Consider the following 13,753-nt stretch of genomic DNA (forward strand, 5'->3'; position numbering starts at 1 on the left):
GAGTTACCCCAAGATATTTTACATTATTTGAGGCTATTGTGAAATGTGTTGTTTCCCTAGTTTCTTTCTCAGTCCATTTGTCATTAGTATATTAAAGGTCTACTGATTATTTTCGAGTTAGTCCTGTATCCAGCTTCTGTGATGAAAGTGTTTATCAGCTGTAGGAGTTCCCTAGTTGAATTTTTAGGGTCACTTATGTAAACTATCATATCATCTGAAAATAATGATACTTTGACCTCTTTTTTTCCAATTTGTGTCCCCTTGAACTCCTTCAGTCGTCTTATTGCTCTAGCTAAAACTTAAGGTACTACATTTAAAAGATATGGAGAGAGTGGACAAACTTGTCTTGTCCCTAATTTTAGTAGAATTGCTTTGAGTTTCTCTCTATTTAATTTGTTGCTTCTGTAGGCTTTCTGTAAATTGCCTTTATAATGTTTAGGTATGCCCCTTGTATCCCCAATCTCTCAGAACTCAAATCATGAAGAGGTATAGATTTATTTGTCAAAGACCTTTGCTGCATCTATTGATATGATTACCTTTTGTCCTTTCTGTTTATTTATATGGTAGATTGTAGTTACTGATTTTCATGTATCAAACCATCCCTGCTTCTTTGGGAGGAAGCCAAGATGGGTAAAACAATCCTGAACAATAAAAGAACTTCTAGAGGTCTCACTACCCTTGATTTCTAGTTTTACTGCAGAGCTATAGTAATGAAAAAAGTATCATATTGGCATACAAACAGACATATTGATCAAAGGAATCCATTAAAGACCCAGGTATATATCCAAATACATATGGACACCTTGTTTTTCATAAAGAAACTAGAAATACACACCGGAAGAAAAACAGCATCTTCAAGACATGGTGCGGGTCAAACTGATGTCTGCCTGTAGAAGAATGCAAATAGATCCATGTTTATCATCTGAGCACTTAAGTCCAGGTAGATGAAAAAAACAGCATAAAACCAGATATACAATGAACCTGACATAAGATAAAGTAGAACACAGCCTTCAGCACTTTGTTTTTCTATTGAGAGACAGAAAGTGAGTAGATCTGAAAGGGAGACAAATTGAGGAGGAGCTTGGAGGAGTAGAGGGAGGGAAAACTATAATCAGGATATATTGTAGAAGAAAATAACCTATTATTGAGAAAATACTTTGTACATCAAGACAGTATCTTATTAAATGGAAACACTTTGTCTTTATTATTGCTACTTTCAACAGTCAAGAATCAGTCACATGAATGCCTTCCCTGATTGGGACACTTCTCCCAGCTATTTCCAATAAGCGAGTGTGATGTTGACATACATTACCACAAGGTTGGCTCCAAACTTGCTTGCTCGTCTCTGAGATTGTCAACTGACTACAGTCTGATCTCAGGTTCTACAAGATTACAAATAATTAATTCAATGTTTTAGACACTTCTTACTGACTCACCTTTCCTTGGTTTGTGAGTACAGATAACGGAAGAAGCAGAAATGACTGTGGCTGAGCATGAGTGTGCACCAGCAGACTGTAAATGTAGAAATCATTCTGACTTTACCCCCCACAAGATGTTTCCTCTGACATAATGATTGGCATATACTGGTGAATTTTTATTTATAACCTTTTGCTTTTACAGAGATCTTCATTATTTCATGGTGGTGTTGTATCTTTCAATTTTGTCTTCAGAGCCTAGAAAATGAAAACAGGAGAAATCAATTGCACAGTCTGTGTTTAGATTCCTGAAATTGTTTGCTAATGTATTCACTACACAGCATAGGTCCACATGTCAGAGTTCTCAGGATCTATACCAGAAAATATCAAGGAGGCACTAACAGTTCCCTGAGAATGGTGAGGGGTAGAAACCCATGGAGAGGTGAAGGAGATGATTCTTGGATGATGCATAAAAATAGTTAATGCTTTCTCTTTAACTTACTTTGAAGTTGGGAGACATTTTGAATTTCAGCAGGAGAAGACTGCAGAAATGAACTCAGTGGGTTTCCCTGATAGCCTTTAGTGAATGCTGCTGGGGCTTCTATTTTACATGGGTTCTGCTCTGGAACATGATAACAGTCAAAGGATATATTCTTCAGGGAGGGGAAGTTGAAAGAATTCAGAAGTCATTAATTCTCCTAGTCAGTTAACTATACACAGAAGCAATGAGAGATTTCTGTGGGTGATACTGGCTAATTGGATGAGTTTTGAAAGCAGTGAGCGATCATCAGTATGCCACTCTCTGGAACTAGCAAAGATCATTAATAGTAGCTCAAAACAAGACACTGTTGTTGACTATATTCTCCTTGTTGCAACAAAATGCCTAACAACTTAGGGAAGGTTCAGTTTGGATCCCAGTTGGAGTGGATCATCCATCGCGATGGGGAAACCATGTCATTGGAAATTTGAGAAGCACAAAGTGATGAATGCTGGTGTTCAGCTTGCTTTTTTTTATTTACTTAATCTTGGCCCAGAGCACATGGAATGCTACTATTGAGGGAAGATCTTCTCATCTCAGTTGACACAACTGGAATGATTTCTCACAAACATATTCCTGGGAGAAGAGTATGTATGAGGTGTTTTTTCTCAGTCTGAAAATTATGAAGAATGCTTAACAGCAACAACAACAAAATACCATACATTGTTCAACTAACAATGATATTTTTGTCATGGTTGCAATATTAATTTTAAGATGTTGTTGCTTATCCAGGCATGCTTGGAACACACTCATTTTCTCAGGATTTGAGAGTCGTAGAAGATCAAATGAAGTCAAGGCCAGCCTGGGCTACACAGTGAGACCCCGTAAATGGTAAGTAGTTCCTGTTCAGCCTGTTACTACATTGTGACAAATGTGCTTTTAAAGAGGAGAGATTTATTTTGAGTCAGGTTCATGAGTTTCATTTCGTGGTCACTTATTCTGTTTCATGGAGCTATGTTGGCACAGTTATAACGATGGAACTGTATGGTATAGAAAAAATCTACATATTTTGTAGTACTGGCATTCCCAATATCCCCTTCATACTCATTCTTATATTAGACTGCTTTCCAGTAGATTCCACCTTCAAAACGTTCTATCATAACCCAGTGGTGTCAAAAGCTAGAGACCAATCCTGACATGACTGCTTCTGGGAACATTCAAAACCCAAACTATGGCTTGCTGTCTGCAATACCCAGCCAATACAACATTTATTTGCATGGCTGCAAACCTAGGTAAAGCAAACCTAGGTAAAGAGAGGAAAGCTACAAGTAAGTTGTTTCTCACAATTGTGTTATCCTAAGTCAGCAGCTCTTTTTATTTTTTTCTTGATTAATATTTATATCATTTTATTAATACTTAGAATGATTATTTTTAATTCTATGTTTAATAAAAATGTAAAAATACAATAAGGTATATTTAAAGACATAAATGATATGAATTCTAAATAACTATTGAGGGTTTTAAAATGTCCTTCAGTTGATACCAAATATATCTTATATCCTAAAGTGTAAGGGATTGGAAAAAAGAAATTTTTAAGAAAAACAGTTTCTAGGAAGAGGAAATAATTTACTGTTTTTGAAAAATATCTCTCCAGACATTATTTTTATGTTATTGTATTTATAATAAATGTAGAATAGCACAAATTATCATTACCATCATTGAGAGCTATATTTTTCAAATATTTTTATGTGATTCAACTTATATAAGAATGCTGATCACATTTTTATTTTTATATCATCTTTTAAAATAAAATTATTGAATTCAAGCAAAATTTCAATTTACTGTGAATTTTTGTATTGAGAAAGAATATCTATTTTGTGTACTTTTAATTAGTTCCTCAGTGCATCAATAATATGTTAAAATCCCAAATAAGGAACATATTTGTGGATAGTTTGGTTAAAATCCATTCCCATGGCACATTTCCCTGTCCACATTACATTTATCTAACAAATTCAATTTTTGTAGGTAGAATTTAGGTTTATTGAGAGATTGTTAATATAGATTTTAAGCATGATGTTTAATAGCTAGAAATAGGGACACAGGAAAATATTTAGACATACATAGAGCATAGGTGTGAAGTCTCTGGATGTCACCTGAGATTTCTGTTTCCACATTGGAACACCCTATTCTTCCTTTTGGGAATATTTTGTTGAACTCTTCTATTCATCTGCCCTTGACTTTTTATTAAATTGTTAGTTCATAATGTGGGTATGTAAGTCATATATCTGTGAGCTGACTGACTGACTTTTCCAATTTGATTTTGCTGAGGGTAACTTTTAAAGACAATGTGCAGTCATTTTGAATGTGTGTCTGTGTTTCTCAAGGCACAGTAATGACAAGCTATTGATATTACCTAATGTGTTGGACCATTGTATAATGAAGACTCATCTAGAAAACTTGCTGAGGAAATCGGGTAGAGACAATATCACAGAAAGACAGTAAAGGAAGCTTGAACCTAATAGTAGACAGTAATGGTTTAAATCAGTAATATGAAACCCTAGCTCTGAAAAACATACAGACTTGATATGTTACAAAAATTAAGCAAAAACTTTGCTGGTATTTCAAACAATTTAATTTTTTAAATAAAAAATTAATGTTCCTGTTGATTCCACATTCAATATGATGTTAACACTTGTAATATCAGTATCATGCATGTAGAAGCAAAAAAAAAAAAAACCACAGGTCTCACTTTACAGGGCATGAGGAAGATCATGCCAACAAATCAATTTTTGGTCACTTTTGGTATTTTCCTCGTCAGTCCAATCTCCATTTACATCCTATTGTTACATTTTATTTAAAATTATAATAATACCTGTAAGCATTTTAGGTCATAAACATGGTCTGAAAATTAACCTGAGACAATTAATTGGTATGGAGATGCAATTCTCTTCCTTAAGTTTGTACATTTGGTATTACTTATAACTTATTTGAGACACTGAGTGCTATTGTAAAATTTATGTGCCACTAATGGAGAAAATTACTTCATAACTATTCAATTCTGTCTGGATACTTGCTATATTTTATCCTGCCACTCTTGTTTTGGAACCTATAATTTTCTGTGAATCTCATAGAAGAATTTTAAAGGATTAAAAAATGATATTAATCCTGCAAGAAAATAATGGAAACCTAGTCAACTACCTAGGGTGAGTGAAGCCATGGAGCTTCATGGGGAACCTACAACCCCCCTTTACTAAACCAGCATAGTCAGTAACTGCACTGTAAAGAACAAAAACAAAAACAAACAAACAAAAACGCGTGCTTATATCCAGGGGTAAGAGTAGTTTTTACTGTGCCTCATCAAGGAAATTTCTCTTTAAAATAGACAGAGGCCGTCACATAAGAACCACAAACACATGAATGCAGAGTTATAAAGCAGAGTTCAACCATATACATCTATACTGTAACTCCCATTCATAAAGCTTGGGATCACTAAAAAAGAAAAATCAGAAAGATTTATGAGTCGGAAGAACAGGCAGTTTGCTGTGAGTTTGACTCATCTAGGAATCTCAGAAATCCATTAATTCTCACTAAGATGAACACCTAAGTATGAGTTGAACAAAGACAAAAACAATGGGCATGTTGACACAGACAATGGAAGTCTCAGGTTGTCTCAAGCCTATAGAAATAACTACAGTCATCTAAGGAATGGTGAGTGGGAGAAATATTCCTTTCTAAGGATGAGAAGACCAAATGGCTAGCTCTGAATACACACATGCAGGTAACATTATACAGTGTAAATATGTTATACTCATGTAATGAGGAGTTAAGAATATCTTCCCATCTATCATCTATGTATTTATATATCATATCTGTGCATATAGCAGTAATTAATAAAATATAGACTGAATTTGAAAGAGAGCAAGCATCAGTATACTACAAGATTCAGAAGGAAGAAAGGAAAGTGGGAAATTATGCAATTATAATCTCTAGTAAGAAAAGAATACGAACTTTTTAAAAAAAGGAAAATCACTCTACAAAGAACACAAACTCATAGTCACTTTAGTAACATGAAACATAATGCAGATATAAAGAAATTTATGCAGTGCTTTTGGTAATTTGGTACTTTATTTACTTGTTTCTTTTAATACAACGTATTTTCCTCATGTTATTTCCCCTTCACAACTCCTAAGTCCTCCTCACTTTCCCATTCCTCCCAGTTCCCCACCAACCCAAATTCATACTCCATACTCTTTTTCATTCTCGCTCTCTCTCTCTCTCTCACACACACACACACACACACACACACACACATCCATCAAAACAACAATCATGAGATTCGCAGGCAAATGGATGACACTAGAAGAAACCATCCTGAGTGAGGTAACCCAGTCACAAAAAGAGAAACATGGCATGTACTCTCTCATATATGGATTTTAGACATAGATCTGGGGAGTGCCAGCCTACAATCCTATTGCCAGAGAGTCTGGGAAACAGAAACTTCATTTACTGGCTGGTTAAGTACTGAGCTGAACTCAAGAAAGCCAGTATCAGAGAGGGAGGACTGATGATCAAAGGGATTAAGACTGGGCTGGTTGAACCCCCAGAAACAGCTGACCAAACAAAGGTTAACTCTTGAATCCCAGGCATCAGCCTGGGAATCCAGCATGGGACTGATCAAGACCCCCTGAATCTGGGTGTCAGTGAGGAGGCCTAGGTAATCTATTGAGCCTTGGACAGCAGATCAGTACCCATCCCAAGTATACACACGGTCTCTGGACTCCCATAGAACAATGTGAGGTGCACTCTCACCCTGAACTCTTGGGGAAGGGTCTAGGCCCTGCCCTATATGAAATGACAGACTATGGACACCCCCATGGAGGGCCTCACCCTCCCTGGGGGAATGAGGGGATAACGGGGGGGGATGGGGGAGGGCACGGGAGGAGGGAAGGGAAAGGGAGAGGGACCTCGTACTGACTTGTGAAGCAACCTTGTTTCTTATCTAAATTTAAAATGGAAAATAAAAAAAATATTAATAAAAAAAAACCAAAATTAACAAAAAAAGAAGGGAAATACAACAAGCACACAAACTATGGAGTCAATTTTGTGTTAGTAATTTACACTTGGGCAAGGTGTCTACCCTAGCACATGAGTGATACACCCGGTGACAGTCTATTGGAGAAAACTGATTTCCCCTTTACCAGCAGGGATCATTTGCAAGCCGCTTCATGGTTGGGAATGGAACTTTTTCTCCACTTCTGCCTCTCAAGTGCTGGGATTTTGTCTGGCTGGAGCCTGTGTCGATCTTCTGTGTGCTGCTGCGGTGTCTATTATTTCATAGGGGCACCAAGTTCGTGTCTGGAAGACACTGTTTCCTTGGAGTTGTGCACCACTGACAGCTCTCAAATTATGTCTTCCTCCTCTTCTGCGGAGCTTCCTGAGCCCCGAGGCAGGGAGTTTGGATGTTCCTATTTGGGCAACTGATTGATTCCTCTGTGTTTAATGACACAAGTTAAGTTGTGTTTTTATCAAAAGGGACTTTATCATCAGGTTATGGAGAATTATCGATAGTTTTGGCACTATCCTTCAATGTTAGAGGGTTCTACAGGACCCCTCTGGGCAACAGTCAAATCATAAATTTAATGATACTATACCCTAAAAAGTACTTAGATCTTCCTTCTATGTGGAGATGAACTATATTTTCCAGTGAGAAGTATTGAGTGAAATCTTATTGAACATTTCAGAAGTCACACATTGCTCTCTATTCTATAGTAGCATAATAACTACCCATTCTTATATTTTAGCACTGTTACCACTCAAAATCATCAAGAAAGATCAAGTCCTTGTTTCCCTATTACTTTCTAATTCTGCTCCACAAGGTTAGCAAAAGTTCACTTGCCTTGTCAGTTAAGTTTCTAAATCAGATGAATTATGTTTTCTATAATTGAGCTCACCACAGTTAATTGCCTAATAGACTGTGCCTACACTAACTGAAAAAATGAATTAATTGCTTGAAAAAGAATGTCTTCTATTTTTCAATCATATCTATACAATTGTGTTACAAAAGTGCACAAAAAGGCGCTTCTGTATGAAGACCTATGTCCACAGCAGAATTAGACTTCAATTAGACATGTGCCAAAATCTTGTACCTTTCTATGAGTATATGGAAGTCTGAAAATAAGAAACATGACTGATTAATTGAAATTCTTTGTGAAGCTGAATTAATTATAGTTTTTTTCATTTTGCTACACAAGAAAATAATCGTAGATACTTGGCAAAAATTTAGATAGTTAATAAGGCGACATTTAACCCTGTCATCCTAGCAAAAGTCTATTACTTGGTTCCTAGAAGTTTTCCAAATCTTTCCTGAAAACGTGAGATGCATGAAAATATTTCACATTTATTATAGTCATTTGTAAGAAGTGTATACACAGCTTCCTTCGGTAAGTCAAGGTAGCCATACTAATACCTCCCAATTTCATCTTTTAACACATAAAATAGAACTCTGATGAGAAAAGCTAGAAGAATTAAATATCTCTTGCTACTACACTGTGGTGTATTTGTTTCCATAATTGGAGACTTGAAAAGCAATATAGTCAACCTTAGAAAATTCATTTAGTTCAAATTACTCAAGTCACACTCAGAAAGTCTTTAAGTCACTATATTCTAAAATGAATGAGTTTTGTAGTATTTAAATGTCATTTCAACTGCTGAATCTTTTATGAATATATTTTTTAAAGCTTATACCTTTAAATGAAGTGTTCAAACACAATGCTAGAGCAAAGGCTAGAGGAAGCCAAGCTTATTGTTAAGGAACATTTGAGATATATGATAAGACCAAGGAGTACAGTAAGCCTATTCATAAGGAAGAATCTATTCATAATTCTAGTGGGGAGAAGTCTGGCCAGAAGGCTGAGTAACATTATAAAAGAACTAAAAATAAAATAAAACTTGTCATTTTTCCATTCCTCTACCACCACGCTCCCTTCATTTTATCACTTCATTAATCAATTAAAGCTGATATTTATTGTTTAAATAGACTTATGTGTGTTAAAAGTCAAGAGAGCCCAGGCATGCTGTGTAAGCATGAGGAGCTGCTTCAGAATCCGGACATTCACCCACAAATACCGGTGTGGAGGTAACTCTCCTGGAATGCCAGTGCTGTGGGTGGGAGACAGGCAAGTCCTGAAGCTCATTGGCCAGCCAACATAGAGGAAATTAATGAACTTCAAGATTATAGAGATGTAATGCTTAAAGAAATAAAGGTAGAGAGCAATAGAGGTAAAACACCCAAAATAAACCTTTGCCTTGTATGCATACCCAAATGCTCTCAAATACCCATGGTGCACACATGCATTCACCACACACACACACACACACACACACACACGCACACACACACACAGAGAGAGAGAGCATACATGTAGTAGGAATAGAAGTATCCTACTGAAGGTATTATTGATTAAATAGAGTCCAAAGAAGTACCCTTAGACTTATTTATGTATCGCAATAACTTCCTATGTCCTTCTGTTTAGCTAACGACACACAGTTAAAAATTAGCAGTAGTTCAATATTTAAATGCTTCTAACAGAGTTGATTCCCTGAGCTCCTTCTAGGCAGATGGAATGTCAGCTCTTAGCTCTTCCAAGTGTGACCTTGCCTGCTCTGTCTCAAGAGAATGTAGACAGGCCCATGCTTACTTGAAACAACATGAAGCAGAAGAAAAAAGGGATGGGGGAGCCAGAGACTTGTAATCCCACCACTCCAGAGGCAGAAGCAGAGGAAAGCATAGAGACAGCCTTGCCTTGTTCACTTCTCTATTCCCAGAGCTCAGAAGGGTCCTCAGCATACTACAGATGCTCAGTAAATATTGATTAGATGCAGGAATTTGGGGAATTCTGGAAGTGAATGTGGAAGCCTTTTACTGAGCCGTGTTCTCCAGAAAGACTAAGAAGAAAAGATTGAGGAAGAATTGACAATTTGAGGCATAAACTGTCCCTGCGTATAAAAAACAAAGAGCTGTTTGTTACAGTTCAGTCCTTGAAAATAGGTGTGTTATGGAGAAAGCAGAAAATAAGGTACTAGGGAAAGACTAAGTGTAATCTAAACTCCTTGGTATGACTCAAACGTTCTCTATCTTGGAGACTGGTTAACTCAGATAGCCTGCACACACAAGAGCACTCCACAGATGTAGGAAAGCCTAGATCACTTGGGTTCAATCTGTAGCTCATGGGCTACGATGTTGGACCTTGTTGCAGATGGCAGTGTCAGAATGCAATATCCAACAGTCTAACACCCCTTGTCTGGAGGGTGAGTATTTGAGGACAGCTCTGCATTCTTCCTTTTGTAGCATTTCTCTGCTCTGCTTCATTTATAACCTTCTGTGCTAGAGCACTGCTCCCTGGAGTGTGTTCCACATACAATGAAGCACGAGACCATTACACTCTAGTTTCTACTTCCGGTCCTTCTCAGTGCCATCTATGCAAGAGTCTCATGTGATTCCAAACAGCCACAATTCTGTGAACAAAACTTTCCATTCCTCCATGGCACAACCACCCACTTAGCACACCTCTTCTGGTCTATTTCCAGGTTAAGCATTTGTCACTTTGGAAACCCTTGGTATTCGCACCCTGCTAAAGATTTAATTGTGACTTTCGGGGATTCTGTGCTGCTTTTAATAGTAAAACACATTTAATTACAAAGGGAGGTTGACATAGTTTTGGGTTTTAAATCATTTTGAAACGAAAGAGCAAGAAACTCACACCCACACGCACACACCCACACACACACACACACACTGAACTTACTACACCCTCATAGGTTGATAAACTAAATGGCTAATCTGTATTGATGAAACAAAATCATCCAAATTAATGAAAGGCTGGAATGAAATTGCATGTTATCTTCTAAATCTTATCTAAAGTGAGCACTTTCTGAGGCTGGTGTGCTACTTTCTGGGCAGAGGGACAACAACTAAGTACATCCTAATATGCTTAAATCCCCTCTGAAGGGTTTCCCTTCCCTACCAGGATGAAACTAGACTTGGAAGCCTACCCAGATGGGAAAAAAATGGAAGAAGAGCAAAGATGATTTAGTAAAAGCATGCTGTCTAAAGGCAAGATCATAATGTGTGAGAAAGCACATTTTTTGTTGGTGTAAGCTATGAATATATATGACAGATCCAGAAATGCAGACCCGTGTCTGAGAGGCCAGTACAAGTATTTATAACTCGCTTTGGAAGCCCTTATAGAAAGCTATGGTTGCTAAATGAGGCTACAATCACTCAAGGTGTGTAATTACACTCAAATTCAACCTTGAGTCGGAGTCATTATCATTCCCTCCCCAACAACATGGGAAGATAGAATCAGATATCGGAAAAATCCAGAGTATTTTAAAGACAGTATTTGCAAGAATCAAATTTTACTGATTTAGATTTTATTTGGGAGCACTAATGTGTTTTCCTCGTTCTTGTTTGGTGTCATCTGGGATATATCCCATAACTCTGTTGCCAGTTTGTCAATATGAAGGTGTTTATTCTTCCTTTTATCCATTTCACATCTACTGCCTTCATGTGAAGCTCATGTAGCTAAGATATATATATATATATATATACACACATATATATATATACATCTAGTGTTTACGATGCACATCTAGTGTTATGTTAATAAATACAGTCTTTGATGACTAGTATAAAGCAAGGTAGTTCAGGAATTGTGAGTTCAATACACTGACCCATCCAAATACCACATTATGCATATTCACTGTGTCTCTTAAGGCTTTTTTTTTTAGGTCATGGGGCTCAGTGGTAAAATGTAGTTGTCCCAAATTCTGGATCCATTCCAAATGAATATTTGTACAAACCTGCTCGCAGTGTTGATACTAAATTACTCACAAATTAAAACATAACCCAATGCAGTCACTTTATAATGGTTTCCCACAATTGATCACTGTTTGTTCTTGCAAACCTCCCCTTCACACAGAACACCTTTAAAGTCTCCATGGTTATCTCTGTACATATTTTATGCAGATTACTTTTATATTTATGGAAGGGGGATCACTTCTTCCCCCAGGTGGCTGTAAAATTGCAATTTCACTTTGACATGATACAAATTGGTTTAGAGAAAACAAATTATTCTAAAGTCTTTAGAAGCTGAAAGATGTAGTTTGAGCATAGTAACAACATAAATAAATCTAGAAGATGGCGGCTTTTATCTCATCCTGGATCATGCCTCTGAATTTAGTTTACTGATTTTTATACAGGAATGATTTGAGGCTTGTGTAAAGAAATGGAAACCAAGAACCAGCATAAAATGTAAGTTTACAATCTCTTGAAATGTGTACTTATACAGACCATGAAACACAAATATTTTGTTCAAGAACATATGTTGTCTTTCAAATGCTGTTCTGATCACATGACCAAAAGTAAAAGTTTTTAGGAAGGAAGTAAATAATCTTATTTACTTCTGCTACTAACTACTCCACAAATAGGGAATGTTGGATCACAGAGGAAAACTGAGTTAGGAGCCATGATCAACAATAGTAAAATTTTATCAAATGTTAAGGTGTATGCAATAGAAAACCGTATTTCAACAGTTAAAGTAATTTTAGTAGATAATATCCTTGTTATTAGCCTGCCAATATAAATGAAACAGTAGTATCTCAAAAGACCCTCATGACCCACTGCAAAGCTGTTGCAATCCTGTCTGTTATGATTGTGTTTATTCTCTTAACAATAGCTGTTATTAAATATTCATTAATGGCTCTATTTTATGTAGTATGTGTATGTGTATCATGTGCATCACATGTGCACGTGGGTGCCGTAGAATCCACAAAAGGGTGGTTGAGGAAGCTAGAGTTTTGTTGTGAATTACCTGATATGGGTTGTAGAAAGTGAACTCTAGTCTTTTGCAAGAACAGCAATTGTTCTTGTATTAAGTTTATTCATTTTTTAAAAAAATCTGGGGTGCAGTTCCCCTCCCTCCTCTCATCCCATTCCCTACATCCACCCCCTGTTCTCCACCCCCAATTCCTTCTTCTTCTGTGTCTGTTCATAAAGGGGCAGGCTTCCATTGGTTATCAACAAAGCATGATGTCAAGTTGAGGTAGGATAAGCTCCTCGCCCCTTGTATTAAAGTTGGTCAAAGCAACCTAGTAGGATGACTAGGTTCCTAGAAGCCAGCCAAAGTCTTAGGGACACACACAGCTCCCATCACTGGGAGTCCCACGAACACATCAAGCTACACAAATGTTACACTTACATAGAGGGCCTAGGTTAGTCCCATGTAGGATCTCTAGCTGTCAGTCCAGTCTGTGAGCCCCTGTGAGTCAGGGCTAGTTTTTTCTGTAGGTTCCCTTGTGATGACCTTGACACCCCCCCACACACACACACACACACACACACACACACACACACACACACACACACACCCTGTTCTTATAATACTTCCTCTCTCTCTTCAACAGGATTCCCAGCTTGGCTGTGAATCTCTGAATCCATTTCCATCTGTCCCTAGATAAGGTCATTTTGATGTAAATTGGGGTAGTAATCAATCTGATTACAGGGGAAGGCCAATTCAGGCTACCTATTTATTATTGCTAGGAATCTTAACTGGGGTCATCCTTGTCAATTTGTGAGAGTTTCCCTTGCAACAGATTTCTACCTGACCCCAAAATGCCATCCTCATCAAGATATATCTTTCATTATTCTCCCCTTCCACTCACCCCACCCCAACCAATTCCTCCTGTTCCCTCCATTGCTGTGGTGCAATACCTACCAACAGACAAACAGGTGAGTAACCTGTCTGCAGGATGGACCACTGCCACCCCACTGGATCCTGCTCCCTCAAAACCTACTCCACCA

General features: G+C 37.3%; 2 long non-coding RNA genes across 5 annotated transcripts in view; one reads left to right on the plus strand and one right to left on the minus strand.

The window, feature by feature from the left end:
- The window catches only part of LOC110342271, a 79,204-nt gene that overhangs the window by 47,468 nt on the left and 17,983 nt on the right, over positions 1 to 13,753 (plus strand). For all 4 annotated transcript variants that reach the window (XR_002384299.1, XR_002384301.1, XR_002384302.1 and 1 more), the window contains exons 3-4: positions 2,686 to 2,784; positions 12,154 to 12,205. This is a non-coding gene — a long non-coding RNA (uncharacterized LOC110342271). The remainder of the gene's footprint in view (positions 1 to 2,685; positions 2,785 to 12,153; positions 12,206 to 13,753) is intronic.
- The window catches only part of LOC110342272, a 124,516-nt gene that overhangs the window by 631 nt on the left and 110,132 nt on the right, over positions 1 to 13,753 (minus strand). Inside the window, exons 2-3 of the long non-coding RNA XR_002384303.1 lie at positions 1,606 to 1,673; positions 836 to 887 (exon numbers count right to left, since the gene is read on the minus strand). This is a non-coding gene — a long non-coding RNA (uncharacterized LOC110342272). The remainder of the gene's footprint in view (positions 1 to 835; positions 888 to 1,605; positions 1,674 to 13,753) is intronic.

This window comes from Mesocricetus auratus, unplaced genomic scaffold (assembly GCF_017639785.1).
Source record: "Mesocricetus auratus isolate SY011 unplaced genomic scaffold, BCM_Maur_2.0 Super-Scaffold_100031, whole genome shotgun sequence".
Classification (NCBI taxonomy): domain Eukaryota; kingdom Metazoa; phylum Chordata; class Mammalia; order Rodentia; family Cricetidae; genus Mesocricetus; species Mesocricetus auratus.